Here is a 6,000-nt window from a genome sequence, read left to right on the forward strand (position 1 = left end):
GTCTCCACTCTCAAATTTTTTACCCCACTATTAACTTAAATAATCTATTAGAAATTGATTTTCTAAGTGGAGGAAATTAGTTTCTGATAGGAGTAAAAATTATTCAACGATTTCTGCTTGGAACAAATTTTTTCCAACAGAAGGAAAACTATTTCCGCTTGGAGGAAAACTTTTCCGCCTGGTGGAAATTTATCCAGAGGCTTCAATTGATCTCCATATGGGATTTCCGACTGGAGGAAAATTTTTCTACCTAGAGGAAATATTTTCCGACAAGCGGAAAATTTTTTAAAATTTACAATTTTGCTCATAAGGCATTTGTGCATAATGGAATTCTAATAGATAAACATGGCACATTTCCTATAAGGTCAATTACTTATCCTTACATCAATACCACATCGTTATCTTTGTTAAATGAACATTATAAGCCACCATCATCTTTACAATTAAAAGTCTAATATAATAAAGAATATGCATCTATAAACATGACAAAAGGAAAGAAAAATGCATCACCACTCAACTCATGTGCTTAGATCTTTGTTGTAAGCCTCATATGCATACTTGTTCCTAAAGAACTCCATGTCATCTTGTGTGAATGTCACTGGTAATCTAGTATGTAAAACCTCGATGGTCTTGAGTGTAAACATGCCACAGTCACCACTACAAAAAAATAATTATTATAACATATATTAGTATTATTAGAACCATATTCAATAGTTAATATTTATTCAACAAACACGTACGTATTAAGGGGTTTTACCCGTTACTTTGCTAAGGGGTATTTTGTACCAATTCACATGTAAACTCATCAACAAAGTCTACAAGATCCGACCGCTGCTCATAAAAGAATGCAGATCGCAGTAAATATGGTAACATTATGCATGATTTCTGGAAATAAATTTCTCCCTTGTTTAGGTTGCCAGCCTTATCTGAGTCATATACAGTCATACGATGCTCTTTCAAGTTCACGTGCCCTACCAGCCAATGTATGTTGCACTTGTTTAGTGGAATCAACAACTATCAATACATTACAAGATTTCAGTTAGCACAACAAATAAAGGACAGCACATGAATAAATGAATTGTTAAGACATGTATATTTTACATGATTTATGCATTTCCATGGTTTCGAATCCTTCATTCGAATCCCCAATACATATTCTTGCATTGCATATGAGAATTGGAACTTAGATGGATTGGAGAGGAACTTTCCATAACATTGCTCAATGTATACCTACAACAAAATAAATTATTAGTTACCCAAAATCACAATAGCCACATATAGGACACCTGGCCTTTACTTACCCAAAATCCTCCATCTATCACCTCAAAACTAGGATAAAAAAATCAGGAAATCGATTGGCACGTACACGAAATAAGTAAGGCAGGACTTCCATATACTGCATTGAAAGATGAGTTAATTTTAAATTACATCCATGCAGTTGAACAACTATCTATGGAATTTATCAAATTATAAAATAAAAATCTTGATTGGAAAATACTTACATCGTGATTCAGCCACTTCTCACTGGTTATAAAGCAACTGGAAAAAGTCTTTACCCACAATCAAAATGTCCATATCAACCTTTGCTGCCCAACCAGACTTCATAAATTGGTCAAAATTTTTTACAAGTTGTGTGGGTACTGGTTTGTATGGGTCGAACTTCAAAGTAGAATATGTACCTGGTAAAGTGCGCTGTAGTTTTTTCCGCAAGCCTCCAACACTGTAAAGAGTTGTAATAGCTGCTGCCGCCTTCCTATCCCGCCTCCCAATATCTATACTTTGCTTAGCAGCTGCTACCTTTCTTGCACGTCTCCCGGCAGGAAACTTTGATGGAGACACTTTCTCGATAATCGTAACACTTGGTCCTGCATCGTCTACAATAGATGGACGTGATTGTCTATCAACAGGGGTCGCATCGGGACCAAACTATTCTTTATTTTCATCCCCTTAAACGTCCGCTTCCATCCCATATCCCAACCCATCAGCACCAACTACCACTCCTTAGTGCTTCATTAACTTATCAAGCTTGGTGTCCAAACTTACAAACTCTCTAAGCATGGCGATTCTTAAATCCTTAACGTCTTGCCATACATTAGCCACTTCGCCTTCAAGGATAGTTAATCTCTCTCTCAAAGGTACCTAAAAGAAACAATAATGATTAGTACTTGCAATAATAAAAAAGATAAATATTGATACAATTTATTCAAACCTCATCATGGGATGGAGTCTTTGGAGGTTAGGATGGAATCGATGGTTTAACACGAACATGAGCAGTAACTCCTGTAGTTGATGATGAAGGCTGGTCTGTCGGCTTATGTCCCATTCGCTGCCTCCCTCCTTTATCCATAATTTCCACAGACGCCTCTTTTCGTTTCTTACTTCTTCCACTTCTTGTAAGTGGAAGACTTTCATCTTTTTCATCATGACTTGCCTGTGGTGGCTTGTCTCGGACAGCAGGTGCAACATTGTATGGAGTACTGTCATGACGTACATCCCATGCAATTTTGCCGATATGTGCACGCACAAATTCAGTTACATTCATTAAGCCATGAACGGGATACTGCAAAAGACAAAAGGGATTATCATCAAGTGATTATTAAGTAATACTAATATTCTTACAAATACTGCAAAAGTGTATAAATAATATTACTATGTTGGAATGTATATATATATATATATATTTGTACATATAAGTGGAAGAACTCATATACTTACATCACGATGATCGAAGAGTTTAGTGGCTTTCTCAAATCTTGGCACTTGTGGAACATGCCAATTAAGAATTCGAGGGAATGCCATGTCTAGCAACTTCTTCTTGAATGCTTGACCTAACGAAGGAATTGTCTCAAAACCCCAAATTTGTCAAACAATTAATTAATAATGAATAAGTAAAGAAATACACACCATAAATACAAGTGTAACAAACTTTAAATAATAGTGTGACAAACTTACCATGAAAGCCAAAGGAAACCCAAAAACTATAACTCTTTGACTTGTTTAAAGCCATGGACTCTCTATGCTCAAAAGCACTCTTCAACGATCTAATGGTGGTAGTATATGATAAAGTACCTCATGGATAGTTATTGAAGTACTCTAAATCATCCACCATCTCCAAGTGATTATGAGGTGCGGTGGCCATGCTTTCTTTGCCTAGAAGAACCGTCTCTAGGAAATATAATAAAGCCAACTTCAATCTATCATCGTTGGCTTCATCATTGTCTTGACACTGTGTGGTCATGAACGCTTCGATTATCTCCAAGCCCTTCAAAAGCTTCATATTTTGAAAAAAAAAAAAAAAAAGAGTGTGACTTTTTTAACCATGCAGCAATTAAACTTAGCATATTATATGTGTAAGATGTGCATAGGAGAGGCCACAGAATATTGCTTACCTAGCTAATGATAAGATGGAGCCTGGAGGCTCAAATAGGTAAATGTCTCCTTGTATATTCTTTCTTTGATTTCTATTCAAATGAACCAGAGCATATGAGAAATTTGAAAATTTTGCACCAACAGAAATAAACCACAAGAACTACTAACAACTAAATAACTACAAAAATATACAAATAATAAAAAAAATAAATTAAGGACAAAATTATTGCATAAAATTCTCAAATTTCCTCACTTTTTATATATTTCAAGAGGCAATATAAAAGGCTCTGATAGCTACAAGGAATTTATTTATTCCTTTTGGGGACATATACAGCAAGCTAGCTCAAGTATATCTCGTAAATCTAATCAAACTAGTACTACTCCTACATATTTTCTGAGCTCTGCCTAGTCAATGGCCAGTCAAAAGTGCATGTTCTAAATACATTTCTTTTAACAAGATTACCAAAAGTCACACATGAACAGAGAGGAAAAACTAAACAACAAGGAAAGCCTATTGAAATAACATAATTTCATCAAATAGAATCGAAACCCTATTGAAAAGGAAAGCAGAGAGAGAGAAAGAAAGAGAGACATATGTTTACCTTAAAGCCCGATGGTGGCAAGAACACTAATGGTGGCCAGAAATGTTTGGGTGTCCCAAGAGGTATCAAAGCCAGTGAAGGGTGTAAAATGGGGTGGATAAAAAGCCTCGTATGCCATATGTACGACTTTGGGTCTTCTAACCGTAGCAGATTTGCAGGACAGAGGCAAATTCGAAAGCAATCTATCAAAAACACCCGTGAACAGGACGATTTTTCTGATGAATGAGATAGTGTTTTTTAGAAGGAAAGTGGAAGGGAAAGCCCTAGGTTTCTTTCAAAAGGGAAAGGGAAAAGGAAAGAAGAGACAAAAAAACATAAGAAAAAAAAAAAAACCTACGTTTTAATAGTGAAAAAACATAAAAAAGATTAAAAAAATTTAAAAATAAAAAAGAATATTTTGGTCTGAATGGGTTAAAAGTTGGCTAGTTTTTTTTTAAGAAAACAAAATTTGCTATTTTTCAAAAATAGATTTGTACGGTGGCTAGTTTTCAAAAAACCCCCCAAAAAAAATGAGTAGTAATGGAGTAATCTTCACGATATGCATTAACTTTTTTCTTTTCTTCCCGCTTATCAAATTCGATGCAACACAGATGAACAAAAAAACAAAAAAAAAAAAACAAAAAAAAAAAATTTCTAAAATTCTAAAATACGTTGAAATATAAATGAAAAATAATCTAAAGTTTGATCATATTACATAATTCTTTTAAGTGAGCTAAACTCATAATTTTAATTAATTCATTAAAAAAGGGTATTTAAAATTTTTAAATGGTTCAAGAATTTTAATAATTTCCCAAAATCATTTATATTTTACAAAATGTATGTTGAAATATAAATGAAACATAATCTAAATTTTGATCATATTATAAAAATAATTCTCAAGGTTGAGCTAAAGTCATAATTTTAATTAATTCCTTAAAAAAGGTGTATTTAAAATTTTTAAATGGTTCAATAATTTTAATAATTTCCCACAATCATTTATATTTTACAAAATGTATGTTGAAATATAAATGAAACACAATCTAAATTTTGATCATATTATAAAAATAATTCTTAAGGTTGAGCTAAAGTCATAATTTTAATTAATTCCTTAAAAAAAGGTGTATTTAAAATTTTTAAATGGTTCAAAAGTGTTAATAATTTCCCAAAATCATTTAAATTTTACAAAATATTTATAATTTCTCAACATCTTTGTCTAAAACCATTTTTTTTATCCATTGTTCTTGAGATTTAGAGTTTTAAAGTAAATTTCCCAATATCATTGTCTGAAAATATTTTTATAAAAATCATTTTGATATTTATAGATTTGAGGAACAATATAAAGTATTGTAAAAGTTCAAAATTAAAATTTCTCAAAATCTTTGTTTTAAATTACTTTTGTGAAACCAATTGTGATATTCAGAGTTTTAAATGTTCAAAGTCCAAAAATCTCAAAATGTTAATAATTCCCAAAATCTTTTAAATTTTACAAAATCTTTATAAAAGAACATAATTACTAAGGTTAAGCTAAACTTATAATTTTAATTAATTCATTAACAAAAGGTATTTAAAAATTTTAAATGCTTCAGAAATATATATATTCTAATAAAGAATTTCTTCTAGTTGTACTGTATACATTCAAATATTTACTTATCTTCATCTATTCTACTGTATTTTTGAAATTCATTTTACCAAAAAAACAAAAAAAATAAAAAATTTCAAAGATACATTAATTAATTAGATGGTCCTTTCTCATGAAACTACCGTATGGGACCCACATATACGATGCGATAGTTTTTGTGTGCGGGACCAGGTGATCCCAGTTTGCTCCAAGTTAAATTGGCAAAGCCAGGTCAAAGTCAACTAATTAAAGTCATCAATTGTTAGTCAATAGAGGCTCTGTTTTTTACTTTCCCCTGTAACTATGAATTGCATTTGTGAGTATTATATCGATGAGGGGTGCTAGAGGAACAGCAGAAGACATAGCGCCTAAAGTATATAATTGGAATTTTGATGGAATATATCACAAATCTGATATTTATAGTAATAGAAT

This window comes from Ziziphus jujuba, chromosome 4 (assembly GCF_031755915.1).
Source record: "Ziziphus jujuba cultivar Dongzao chromosome 4, ASM3175591v1".
In the NCBI taxonomy this organism is placed as follows: Eukaryota; Viridiplantae; Streptophyta; class Magnoliopsida; order Rosales; family Rhamnaceae; genus Ziziphus; species Ziziphus jujuba.